The sequence below is a fragment of the Lepidochelys kempii genome, chromosome 9, assembly GCF_965140265.1.
Source record: "Lepidochelys kempii isolate rLepKem1 chromosome 9, rLepKem1.hap2, whole genome shotgun sequence".
In the NCBI taxonomy this organism is placed as follows: Eukaryota; Metazoa; Chordata; order Testudines; family Cheloniidae; genus Lepidochelys; species Lepidochelys kempii.
In genome coordinates this window covers 8,469,407-8,483,464 of record NC_133264.1, presented here as the reverse complement: position 1 = coordinate 8,483,464, position 14,058 = coordinate 8,469,407, and positions in this window count along the sequence as shown.

Sequence of the window (14,058 nt, the reverse complement as noted above, 5' to 3'; positions counted from 1 at the left end):
TCCCATTCCTGGCCCCCTGGAGCCCGGAGACCTGAGCAGCAGTCAGGTCTCAGTCCAGGAGCATGACTCTGAGATTCACTCCCGCATCCAGGCAGAGCTCTCCTGGGTGCCAGGCTGGGCTCCCCGGACATCACTTTGGAGAAGGGGGCACCAACCGGGGCTCTCTGCCCGGTGTCCCCCCTGGCATCCATCCATCACACCTTCCCCCAACCCCGTAGGCTGCTGGCCTCTGATCCTCTGCTGCTGGGCCCCTGCTCCCGCGAGGTCTTGCTCAACGCAGGATCCGAAGCACAGCGAGAGAAGGGGAGCCAGTCGCAGGGGCAAGGAGGACGTGCTGACCCTGGCCCCTCTCAGCCTACAGGGTCTTGGATCGACATGGGGGCCCTGGAGTTCAGACCTGGTGGGGATTCCAGGCCCTCCCAGTGGTGCTCGGCCCACTACCGGGACCGTCCTGAGAGGCTAGCTGCCTCCCTTGCCCTGGCGCACTGCCCCATCCCCTGCCCGTTCCCCCCATCCTGGGGCTGCCCTCTGCCCCACCCCCATCCCTCTCCTTGTCTCCCGGGACTCGCTCTCTGGCTCCAGGGCTGCTTCCCACCAGTTAATCCCCCCATAACTCTCCGGCCTGTCACATTTATGAGGGACATGATGAGCTGGCGAGTGGTGAGTGCCAGGCCCGTTTGGGCTCCCACGCCAGCCCTGGTTGGCTGCAGCTGATGGACGGGGGCCGCGGCACTCGCAGCGAGGGCATGTTCCCAGGCTGCAGCTCTCATGGTGATTTGAGCTTGTTAGTCAATCAGCACCAGGGTGAAGCCGAGACCCAGCCATTCACCTGGCGCCCTGCCATGGGCTGGGCTGCGCTGCCAGGGAGACAGGGACGGGGACGCAGGGATGGACTGGCAGAGAGACCTGGACAGGGGTATGCGGGGACAGCATGGCAGAGAGATGGGGCTAGGGATACCTGGGGCTGAACTGCCAGGGGGTACCAGGGGCTGGAGTGGCAGAGACTAGGATGGGGGCCCCCGGGGACAGATTGGCAGAGAGACAAGGCTGGGGACTTCCCTGGAATGTATGTTCTGTTCTGCCTTTGCCCTCAAGGCAGCAGGTCTGAGCCCAGCAGGACCTGGGGCTGAAACTGGAGCCCCTCCCCACTGGGGCACCAGCCAGAATTTGGAGCAGGGTGATGATCGAGGGCGAGGGGGGCGCTGGCCACTGAGGCAGTCAAAGACCAGGAGATCGGCTTAGAAATCCTGAGCTTTTAAACACAAACCTCCGGGGTGTGGAGGTCACATTTTTCTGCTTTTCCTTGCGGCCCCAAGGGCCAGAATCTGACTGACGGGTAAGGTGAAAGCTGCGAGTCTCTCCTGATCCCGTGACTCTAGGTGCTGGGGCTTCCTGGGAAACACCAAATGTGGGAAGAGATGGGGATGGGGGATGGTGGCAGGTGGCGGGGTGCTGAAACTCCGCTACATGCCTGGCACAGTCCTAGCCGACTCCCTGAGCTGCTCACTATGCCCATCTCCCTGCGGGCACCCTGGACCTACAACTCTGAGGCCAGTGCCCAGAGCCAGCGGGGAGCCAGCGTACACCCCCGGGCAGGGACCCGCACTCCAGCCAGGCCGGGCTGTGTCACACTCCACTGTGGGGCTTTCTGCCAGGCCTGTGCGGCTGAGGGGGGCGTGGGGCCAGCCCACATGCTGGCCCCTGACCCTGCTGGTGGCCTGAGGCAGCTTTGCCCCTCTGCAGCTGTGAGGAGGGTCACTGTGGGAGCCCCATTAGCCATGGGCATAGTTTAGAGGAATGGGGGGGCATTGGCCTGACTGGAACTGCCCCTCCACTCCCGAAATATAGACATCAAACTATGTCTCTGCCATTAACAAGGCTCAGGACTGAATGATGGGGGCATGGGAGCGGCTGGGCTAGGGGGTCTCTGTCCTGTGGGGCCAGTTGCCCCTCCTGGGGTGGCAGGGGCTGTGCTCTGGCAACCTCGGATGTGCCTGGGATGCCATGGCCCTGGGCCCCGTGAGTGGATTGACCTTGTTAGCGTCGAAACGAGGGGCTGGGCTCACACTCCCCCCATCACTTTGATGTGCTTCCCAGCCAGCAGCAACACCGGGGTCGGTACCGGCTTCCCAGCGCTGGCAGCTCCTGCCTCTCGGCACCCAGGGCGGGGCAGATCCGGGGAGCAGCAGACCCCGGAGCTAGCCCGCTGGCTATGGGGCGAGCCCACTGCTCAGCACAGGGAGCGGGGGGGGCCCTGACACAGGCGTGGAGGGCAGCGGCACGGCCGAGCGCCCGCTGGTACCGCTAGGCCATCCTGCCCCCTTCGTGCAGTGCCCCTGCACCGCGCTCCCCAGCTTTACCCCAGGGCGACGGTGCTGGGCAACGAGGCCCAGTGAGTGGCGGGCAGCAGCTCCCTCTGGGCTGGCCCTGGCAGCTCGGGGCCTCCTGCCCACACTGTCTAGCCGGGTGGAGCCAAGGCTGTGCCGTCTCTACCCCGTCAGCTCCTACGGGTGGGGAGGCCCCAATGCCTGCTGCTCTAGGGCCTCACCCCTCCCCGCCCGGCTGGCCAGGAGAGGGAGCTAGAAATGGGCAGGCAGGTCTGGGGGCTGCCCTGGGGGGAGCCTGGCGTCGGGGTGCAGGTGACGACAGCATGTGCTCGGGCAGGTGTGCCCGTGGGGAAGGGCAGCATGGGGTATGCGGGTGAGCGGACCCCATTGGGGATCCAGCAGCTGCGGGGGGCACGTACCCCCGGTGAGGTTCTGACCCTGTCACTCCAATGCCTGATGCAGCCCTGGGGAGGTCCCTGCTTCGTGGGGGGTGCAGCGCCCCCAGCAGGATCCCTGCCCCCTCCCCAAGGGCAGCCCCAGCTCCCAGGCCTGCAGCCCTGATTTCCCACCAGAGGGACCATTCTTGGTGGAGCATTGCCACCTGCTGGGGAGGTTCAGCACGATCACGATCGGATCCCACAAGCTGCAGGGGCCCCAGACTCAGACCCATGTCTGGAGGACCTGGGAGGAGAGAGGGAGACCCGCACCCACACTGCCTGGGGAGGCAGGGGCTCAGACCCCCTCGCCTGGGAGACCTGGAGCAGGCCCTCAGCAACAGAAAGGTATGGGAGATGCAGCACCCCCACCTCCATGTTCCTCGTCTCTCTGCACTGACCCCGCAATTTATCCCCTGCACTGCAGCTCCAGCCCATGCACCCCATCCCCCGCACTGCCCCCAGGCACCCCCATCCCTGCATTGCCCCCAGGCACCCCGTCCCCTGCACTGCAGCTCCAGCCCATGCACCCCGTCTCTTGCACTGCCCCCAGGCACCCCCGTGCCCTGCATTGCCCCCATGCACCCCGTCCCCCGCACTGCCCCCAGGCACCCCCATCCCTGCATTGCCCCCATGCACCCCGTCCCCTGCACTGCAGCTCCAGCCCATGCACCCATCCCCCGCACTGCCCTCAGGCACCCCCGTGCCCTGCATTGCCCCCATACACCCCATCCCCTGCACTGCAGCTCCAGCCCATGCACCCATCCCCCGCACTGCCCTCAGGCACCCCCGTGCCCTGCATTGCCCCCATACACCCCGTCCCCTGCACTGCAGCTCCAGCCCATGCACCTCCATCCCCCGCGCTGCCCGCAGGCACCCCCGTGCCCTGCATTGCCCCCATGCACCCCGTCCCCTGCACTGCCCCCATGCACCCCGTCCCCTGCACTGCAGCTCCAGCCCATGCACCCATCCCCCGCACTGTCTCCATGCATTCCCGTCCCCTGCACTGCCCCCATGCACCCCTTCACCCTGCACAGCCCATGCACCCCTTCACCCTGCACAGCCCCCATGCACCCCTTCACAGCCCATGCACCCCTTCACCCTGCAGTGCCCCCATGCATCCCCGTCCCCTGCACTGCGCCCATGCCTTGTCGTCCCCTGCACTGCCCCCATGCACCCCATCCCCTGCACAGCCCATGAACCCCATCCCCTACACTGCCCCCATGCAACCTGTCCCCTGCACTGTCCCCATGCACCCCCATCCCCTGCACTGTCTCCATACATTGTCCCCTGCACTGCCCCCATGCCTCCCATCCCCTGCACTGCCCCCATGCACCGTGTCCCCCGCACTGCCCCCATGCACCCCTGTTGCCCCCACTGCCTCCCCCCTGCACTCATTTCCTCTTGCCTTGGTTACTAGCCTAGAAGCCATCAGCCCTGGCCCTTGGCCATGCCCCCCTCGCTCCCCCTGGGCTTGGCTCCTCCCCACCTGTGCCCCTCTCTTTACCCCTTGCAGGGTCACGAGCTCTGAGCTGGTTCAGGGAACGAAGCGCCTGCTGCTCCCCCCACACCCTGGGACCCACCCCACTGACATCAATGGCAACTCCCCCCCTTAGATGCAGCCCGTGCTGCAGGGGTGGGGAGGGCGGGAGCAGAGGGGAGCTGCGGGCTGTTCCCCGGGGTACCCAGCTGAATGAGCCTGCGCCTACCGAGGGGGACAGGGACGCTGATGAGGACAGACGGGAGCTTCCTGGGGGCGACAGGGACCGGCCACGGCTCATCTCCAAAGGGGCCCCAGGGCAGCCCGTGACCTCTTAGCTCCTGCCCAGAGACACTGCCGGGGTGAACAAGCGGGCACGCCCCCACTGGGCTCATCTCTCGCCATCTCCAGCCTGCACAGAGCACCCGCTGCTGCAGCACCTCGTGTCCCGGGCACAGGAGAGGGCATGGCGGGCACCAGCCCCCAGCATGGGCAGGGGGCTGTAGCAGGGCTGGGGGGGGAATAGCCGCCACCAGCTCCCCCTTGTACGACTCACACAGGGCGCCCCCCGAGCCCGAGGGGGCGGGGGTGAGGATTTGTGCCAGGAGAGAAGGGGAGGAGACCGCATGGCAATGCAGGACCTGGCGTCTCCAACCCCTCCCCAATTCACACCCGATCCAACCCCGCATCTCCTGGGTAGCCTGCGCCTGGCCTGGCAAAGCACGGGCCGCACTGCAGGGCGCCCACCTCTGGGGAGGAGGCTGGGAGCCAGGCCCACAGCATGCCTCCGGGCCCCTGTAAGGAAAGGGGTGTCTCTATCCCACAAGGGGCTGCCCGCCCCCGACCCCCATGGCCAGGCACTCCAGCGACCAGAGGCAGCTGGGGTCAGGGTAGTTGGGTTTACTGTCAGTTCGGGGCGAAGGAAAGGCATCTGGGGTCCACGAACCGGGCAAAGGGAAGCAGAGTTGCAGCCATGTGGGCCAAAGTCCCCGTCCTGTCGAAGCGCCCGGTCCAGCAAGCCAAGTGAGGCTGGAGTCGCTCCCAACCATGGAGCGGGCCACGGCCATGGCCAGATAGAGCCTCCAGGCTGGAAAGCAGCAGGCCCAGGCTGGGAGGGAGCCGGGCATCGGGGCTGGGAGGTAGCCGGGCAGGCGGATGGGGCCAGGCACTGGGAGGGAGCCGGGCAGGGGGCTGGGAGGGAGCCTGGCAGGAGTCTGGGAGGGAGCCAGGCACTGGGCTTGGAGGGAGCCAGGCATCGGGGTGGGATGGAGACGGGCAGGGTGCTGGGAGGGAGCCGGGCACCAGGCTGGGAGGGAGCCAGGCAGGGAGTCAGGCACTGGGCTGGGAGGGAGCCAGGAGGGAGCCAGGCACTGGGTCGGGAGGGAGATGGGGATGGGGCTGGGAGGGAGCTGGGCAGGGAGCTGGGCACTGGGACAGGAGGGGGCGGGGCAGGGAGCCGGGCACTGGGCTGGGAGGGAGCCGGGTACTGGGCTGGGAGGGAGCCAGGTACTGGGATGGGAGGGAGCCGGTGTCACGGAGTCCCTGGGCGATGCTCTGGAACTGCTCCCCATGAAGCCAGTCAGGACTCTGGGGCAGTCGCCTTTCTGTGAGCAGCCTGTCTTCAGGGCACACAGCTCACACAGCTTCCACCTTCCTGGGTCTGACCTCGGAGCATTCAGCCTCCTCTGCCCCTCCGTGCGCTTCCCCCCAGCGAGTCCACTCAGGTGGGGCTCCTGGGGAAGCCAGAGGGTCCTGCACCCCAACTCCGCAGTCAGACGTGACTCTCAGCCAGCCAGTAAAACAGAAGGTTTATTAGATGACAGGAACATGGTCTAAAACAGAGCTTGCAGGTGCAGAGAACGGGACCCCTCAGCTGGGTCCATTTTGGGGGGCAGTGAGCCAGACAACCACGTCTGCACTTCACTCCATGTCCCAGCCAGCCCCAAACTGAAACTCCCTCCAGCCCCTCCTCCTCTGGGCTTTGTTCCTTTCCCGGGCCAGGAGGTCACCTGATTCCTTTGTTCTCCAACCCTTCAGCTCTCACCTTGCAGGGGGGGAAGGGCCCAGGCCATCAGTTGCCAGGAAACAGGGTGTTGGCCATTCTCTGTGTCCAGACCCCTGCACACACCTGCCCTCTAGGGCTTTGCAAGGATCATACACCCTTACCCCACCCCCTAGATACTTAAGAACTGCATAGGGGAAACTGAGGCACCCCCACAATATTCGGAGGAAACATTAAGAACAGGCCCACTTCGTCACAGCCGGGCAGGGAGCTGGGCACTGGGCTGGGAGGGGGCTGGGAGGGAGCCAGGAGGGAGCCCAGGCACTGGGTCGGGAGGGAGATGGGGATGGGGCTGGGAGGGAGCTGGGCAGGGTGCTGGGAGGCAGCTGGGCACTGGGACAGGAGGGGGCGGGGCAGGGAGCCGGGCACTGGGCTGGGAGGGAGCTGGGTACTGGGATGGGAGGGAGCCGGGCAGGGAGCTGGGCACTGGGCTGGGAGGCAGCCGGGCAGGGGGCCGGGAGGGAGCTGGGGATGGGGCCAGGCTCTGGGCCCGGGTTGGGATGCCGCTTGCACTGTGGGGACGGAAGCAGCCTCTGTAAGGTGGCAGGGAGAGTCGAGTGCATTTGCTGGGGATGCGGTTTTGGTTTCAGGGTCCTGTCAGCCACCTGCCTGACGGGACACCGGGGGTCACACAGACGCTGCCCATAACCCACAGCCCTGGGCTCAGCATGGCCCATAACGCCCACGCGGAGCGTGTGGCAGCTCAGCCCTGAGAGAGCCAGGCAGGGCATGTGCCTGGGTGTGGGGTGTCTTGCCCTCCTGACCACTTGCCCTCCCCTAGGGGCTCGCTGCCCCCAGTCTGCTCTGGGCAGGCGCTGGCAGTAGCCAGGTCCCTGTCCCCACCAGAGGGGGCCTGTGGGGGCGGAGAAGGACGGAGAGTGCTCTGCTGGGGTGGGGGACAGGAAGGGGCTGGTCTAAGCACCGAGATGTTGATTGAAACGAACGGAAAGTGCAGTTTACGTCCAAATGAATTAAGCGCGAGTGGATGGGAGCTGGGCTGAGCCGTCCCTGCGTTCGGCAGCCGGGTGACCCCGCCGTGAACCTGACTCCCTAACTCCTGCACCCTGCGCGCTCTGGATCCTCCCACGCCACCCGGCCTGCTCCCAACGCCAATTTTCTTCCCCCCACATGGGATGCCCCGGCTCTCGGCGCCAGACACCCATCCCACCGGGTGGGACGCCCCGGCTCTCAGCGCCGGACACGGATCCTCCCGGGTGGGACGCCCCGGCTTTCGGCGCCGGACACCCATCCGCCCGCGTGGGACACCCCGGCTCTCAGAGGTAGACAGGGTGCAGAGGTGCCTTGGATGCACCATCCATTTGCAAAGAGCCGTCCTGCACCAGGCGTGGCCCTAACTCACCTACCTCACCACGTTCTCAGCAAACGTTCCCGCCTCCTTCTAGTCATAGGGATACAGTGCCCAGTACATAGCCCTGGGGGCCTGGGCCACCCCCACCCTGCATGCTAAGGACTGGCCATTCGTTCCTCTCATCTCCGCCCCTGGGGAGGCACGTCAGCCACGGCCATCGGCGAGTCTCTGAGCTCCTGCGTTGGCGTCTCCAGCTCAGATGCTCCGGCACTGGGGAGCGAGGCCCGGTTTGCCCTGGAATCCAGGCCGCTCCCGCCCCTGCACCTCTGCCCTCTGTGTCCCCATCACCCCACCAGGGCCACTGTGCCCAGGCACACCCCAGATCCCTGACCCACTGGCCCCCAGCAGTCACCAAGGCTCCCTGGCATGGAGGCACCAAGCGTGAGGGAGCCCAGCCCCTTCCTTGCCCCTGGGGCCGTGAGCCAAGGCGCTAGCCACGCAGCGCCCCCTCTCCCAGCCGGGAGTACTGCAGAGAAGCACGTTCCGCCTACACGTCCCCGCCCGTCGCCCCCCGCCCTCACAAGGGGGCCGGTTCCCTGGCTGGGTCGGGGGCTCCTCCAGCCCCTTCTCTGATCCCTCCCGGGGCAGCTGTGGGGGTCTCGCTGTCAGCCCTGCAGGCCAGGCTGGCAGGGTCCAGGGCTGCTGGCTGGGGGGTGAGGGGGCTCCGGTGTGCCAGCCGGGGAGGAACGGGTTAAACCGGCTCGTGCTCCCTTTGGGAATTAAGGGGGAGGGAGGAGCAAGTGCCACGGCTGAACTTTTGACCCCCCCCGACCAGATGCCAAGTGTTTGGGCGCCCTGCAGCGCTGCCAACAGGCCCCGATCTGTGCACGTAACCCCCAGTCAGCCTCCGCCCCCCGCCCGCTTAGCCACCCTTCCGGTTCAGTGCCTGGCCACCGGGTGAGTCGACACGGCACTTGCTTCACACCCCCCGCCCGCAAGCAGGGCTGTATTTAGCAACTGCACGGGTTGGATGCCAGGTCAGAGTCTCGGTCGAGTGTGAGCGGCCGGGCACGGGGAGGGGCATGCCAGATGGGAGCGCGGCCCCCTGGCCGGGGTTAACCTTTGTGCCTCTGTGCAGCTGGCTGCTTTGCCTGCCCCTCCCCCTCAGTCTCCCTGCCTCCTCCACCCCCCCCCCCACACGGTACACCTGGGCCCACCTGCCCAGCTCCCCCCACCCCCACTGTCCAGGAGGGGGGCTGGAGGCATGGGCCTCTCGAACAGTGGCACGTACATCAGCAAAGCACCCGCTCTGTGCTGCCGTGGGTTGGGCAAGGCAGCCTGACGGCCACCCTGCTCCCTAGCTAGGGGCCCACCACCATGGTATCTGGCCCCAGAGACAGCCACGCTCCTTTGGTGAGTCAAGGAAGGGCCCATGAGCACCTAGCTGGCCTGGTCTGGACCCCAGCATCCAGAGGCAAGGAGGAAGGTCAGCTCCGGGCCAGCTTGCTCCTGGGAGCGGGGGGCTCCAGGGGACACCGCCTGCACCAGGAGCCCTGGGACCTCTAGCCGGGGCTGCCCCAGGCCTGGCGCGGGAGGCAGCAGATGCTGGGGGAGCTGACCAGCCCTGGGGCCAGACTGTTGTGGGGGATGCATGGAGCAAGCGGTTGGGGCTGCGGATCAGGGGGAAGGCGGGAGGGGAGCAGGGGCTGCATTTGGGGCTGGAGTTGCAGCCAAATTCCCCTCTCCCCTCCACTGCCAGGCAGCCTCTCCTCCCTCCGTGGGCAGTGCTGTGGGGAGAGGTTGGAGCAGCACAGGCCTTCTGCTCGGCCCACCCCACAACACACTGTGCTCTGGAGAAGGAGAGAGAGAGTCACTTGTTCATGTGCTCTGCACCCACAGCTGTGGGGCTGGGGGCGGGGCGAGGGGAAGGGAATCTTCAAAGAGCCCCGTCAAGTTTCCTCATTACCCCCAACCCTGCCCTGCTAGCCCAGGCTTTGGCTCCCCACAGCTCTGCTGATACCCCTCAATCCTGCCCCACAGCCCCCTGCTATCCCAGCCCTGGGATCCCAGCTCTCCTGCAGGCCCCCTACTATTCCACCCACCTGTTAGCAGCTGCCTCTGCCCCATGCCCACGGCAAGGTAACTCAATGGCTGGGTGTGGCAGGCGCCAGGATCCGGGGCTACCGAAATGCAAGACACTTATAGGACCCAGACCCCAGCTGAGACCCGTAAACTCAAGTCACTTGTGTCTAAAACCCGAGCTTCAGCCTGGTCGTGGCAGTAAATGCCCACAGTGCTCAAGAGCTGAGCATGGGCCTTTATGGGGGTGGGGGGGCACAGTAAGGGGGCCTGAGTAGAGGGACTCACAGCAGGATTGCCCCAGAGGGACAGGACCGGCCTGGGCAGCTTAACCCTTCCCCTGTCTCTGCGCTGAGCAGGAAACACCTCCCCCTGAGCTGCATCAACTAACAGGAGTAAAACTGGGCCCCCACCAGCCCCAGTCACCAAGTGTGGGGACAACAGCCATGGCGTGCACTGGGGAGGAGAGACCCCAACCCAGGGACAGACAGACCTAGCGGGGGGGGGGGGGGAATTTGCCCCAGTGCATTAAAATGGACCAGTGCTCACTCTTGTCCTTACTGCCCTCAGCACTGCACCGGGAACCACTGCTGGCACTCATGGACGGCACTTGGGTGCCCCAGGTGGTGACGGGTTTACGTCGGCAGCACGCACGCACAGCTCCAGCTGCCTGGTTCCAAAGCCACTCAGATATGGCCCAGCCGCCCCCCTGCCCGGCAGGACAGAGGGGCAGCTAGGCCAAGTGCGAATAGCATTCCGATCCCGTGGCCAGCTCAGCTTGCCAGTCGGGCAGTGGCTCTATGCAAAGCAAAGTGCCAGAGCACCACTCCCTGGCCTGGTGGAAATACAGGATTAAAGGCGTCTTGTGCCGATTTAATACAGGCCAGGCCATTCTTTCTTTAAATCAGGGATGTCCCTCATAACATGGGACTGTTGGCGACTCTTCGCAGTGTCCAGCGCCCACCAGCCAGTGCGGAGTCAGCTGGGTCCTGAAGCTGGTCCTCCCTCCGGTGCCACGCTGCCCCGGACCCTTCCCAGCACGAGGGCAGGTGCTCCTCTCACACCACTCCTGGTCCCTGCTGCCTGAGTCTGCCAACAGGCCAGGCCCAGCCACCCAGAGCAGCACTTACCCGGCCCCCGGCCCTCCCAGCACCCCGGCTTCTTCACCAACGGACTCCATCCCCCCTGCCCTCAACCCGACCCAGCCTTCTCCCAGCTCAGACCTCCCCCTGCCCCCCAAAATACCCTCACCCCCCAGCTCAGAACACACCACTCTGGCCCTGGCATGCACCCCACGCCCACTAGCCTCAGCCAACTCAGCCCGCTTCCCTGCCCCCCCAGCGCCAGGCTCAGAAACGCCAGCTCAGCACCTCCCTGCTCCTTCCCCCTCCTGCTGCTGGGTCTGGGAAGGCAGGAGCAGTGCAGCCAGGAGCACACACAAAATCCTACGCTCTGCCTCCATGGGGCTGGGCCAGAAGTCCCCTAGTGGCAGCTAGGGTTGCCAATGTTGGTTGGACCTAGTCCTGGAGATGTAACCATATGACAATCTTTACTTCCTGGCGGGTCCAGGCCGATCCTGGAGGGTTGGCAACCCAAGTGGCAGCCAGGTACTGCAGCTTCCAGAGAGGGGAGCCCCCTGTGGTGGCAGGCGGTACTGCAGCAGGCGCGGCATCAGTCCCACTTCCGAGCTCCCTGCCAGCTGGTGGGGCTTGGCCCCTTCCAGCCAGACCGCTGGCAGAGAACACGAGAGGAGTCGGGGTGTGTGTGGGGGGGGGGGCGGGCGGGTATTGTTAGTGCTGCGGATGGCCCACTCTGGTCCAGCCAGGCAGTGCCTGTGCCGGGCCCCTGGGATGGCACAGGTCTCCCAGACTCTCCCCCAGTGCAGCAGTGCCCTGGGCCCCCTGCCTGGCAGGATGAATCCGCACATCAGCCTCTTCCCCTCGCCTGGGGTTAGTCTTTCTTCCACACACACATTACGGAGACAGGGAGAGCCCTGCCCAGCCCCCGCCCGCAGCAGGGCCTTCATCCCGGCGGGCACGGAGTGAGGGGGGCCGGGTTGCCCTTGCCCTGAGCCTGAGGGAAGAGCAGGGGTGGGGGCAGAAGCGAGCAGCTTTATTGCCCTTGTTTTCCCTTTGATGCCATGGGCCAGGCTCTTCCACCTGGGCTGGAGGCCCTCCGCCTTCCCCAGGGTGCAGTCTCAGCCAAGCCTCCACTGAGGAACACCCAGCCACAAAGACCCACCCCCATGCCAGGCCCACAACTCAGCCCCCTGTGGCCTGCCAACAGCAAGGTGGTAGCAACATTACTCTGTCTAGGAGAGAGCCAGCATCCTGCACCCCCAGCAGGCCAGGAGCATCTCCCACCCCCCTCCACCTCCCAGGACTTCACCTATCCCCTTGCCGCTCTGTCCAGAGAGACAGCAGTCAGCTGGGGCGTAGCTTGGCATACGGGTGGAAAAGGAAGGCTGGTCTGTCTGGGGTCAGGTGGCCAGCAGCACAGGAAGGCCAGTCCTTGGAGGGAGGGACAGGGCAAGGGCCAGCCCAGGGTGGTGGGGTGTGCTGGTCCAGGAGGGGAAGGAAGGAAGGATGTGGAAGGAGTGCCAGTCCAGAAGGACAGGGATGTGGGCTCATCCACTGACAGTCCCGCTGTCCTTTGCAAGGCCCTGAGCTCAGGTCCCACTCCCCATGGGCCTGCCCAGAAGGGGGGCAGCCAGATGGTGACAGGCTGTGATGCACAAGCCCTCGGTGCCAGCCAGTGCCATATCTGAATGGGAGAGAAGTGGGGAGAGTGTCAGGGGGGCGCTGCCCTCCCACACACCCAGGAGATCCTGAGCGAGCTGTGGGGGCCCTGCGGAATGCCTCCCAGCATGAGGCAGACACATAAGGCTGGACCAGGCCCATCTCCCAGCACAGGACAGGGCCCAGGGGAGCATTTACTAGGGACGTAGTCCAGTCTCGCAGGGGAGCAGCGTGCAGAAGGTAAGATGGTCTCTCCCAGCTCATAGGGAGGGAGAGTGTGGTCTGTATATGGACGGTAAAGGCAAACGCAGGAATTGCCAGGCTGCAGCAGAGCCAAGGTCCAGCGTCCTGTCTACATCAGCTGCTTCAGAGATAGGTGGAAGACCGCTGCAGTAGCAGATATGGGATAACCTGCCCCACACACAGCAACTGAATTAATCCCCGATGCCCAGCTATTACCACCCATCCAGCCCTCTAATACTCTCTGTTAGCATCATTTAGGATAACCAGATTCTTGGGGTCCTTGGGAGCATCCAATCCCTCTTTGAATCTTGCTAAATGCTGGGTCTCACCAACTTCCTGGGGCAGGGCATTCCACAGTCTAATCTAGTCACTTTATAGACTTTCATCAGGGCTCCTTTTCTCTCTTTTCAAAGGTAACAATCCCCATTTTCTCATTCTCCTCCCCCACGCCTCTCTCTCTCCTTTCTGGGATGGGGTGACCAGCACTGCAGCTAGAAGCCAGATGAAGCCATGAAGTTCTATAATCTATAGAACACAATATTCTCAGGTTATTCACTAGCCCGTTCCTTATGCAGCCTCGCACCTGGTTTGCTTTTTTCACTATGGCTACACATCGAGCAGCGCTCTCCCTTGAGCGGTCCACAGCGATGCTCGGGACCTTTACCTGAGTCGATGCAGTTAAGTGAGAACCCGGTGGGGTGGCTGGGTAGTTCAGTTTCCCGCCTCCAGCACAGTACTTCGTATTGATCATTCATTCCCTCAGGTGGCCCTTTCATCAGGCTGGGGAGGGCTCTCTGAAGTTCTGCACAGCCCCCTCTGGACGGGACTAACCTAACTCAACGTCTGGCCGCTGCAAGTTTTGCCACCTCCCAACCCACCCCTCTCCTGACAGTTAATGAATAGATCAACCAACACTGCCCTGGTACAGCACCCCACCGTACACCTCGACCTAGATTCTCACACATATTTAGGCTCCTAACTTCCACTGGTTTCAAGGGAAGCCTAAGTGCCTTTGAGGATCTGGGCCCTCCTACCATGATGAAAATTCTGTTTATTCCTGTTCTTTGAACTCTGTCGCTTTGCCTGTTTTTGATCCACGACAGCACCTGGTCACGCACCTTATGAGGCTTCGCTTTTATCATAGCCTCGTGGGAGAGGCCTCATCAAAGGCCTTTTGGAAATCTAAATATATCACATTAGCCAGTTCGCCTTTAGGCACTGTTTTACCGACAGACACAATGAATTCTAATGGATTAGTGAGCCACCCTTTTCTTCTTCAGGATCGGTGCTGGCTACACCCTCTCACATCATGATCTTCCAGGTGGTTTATTATTCTACCTTTAAATTATTGTTGCAACCATGTTCCCAGGGGCCGTAATTCTGCAG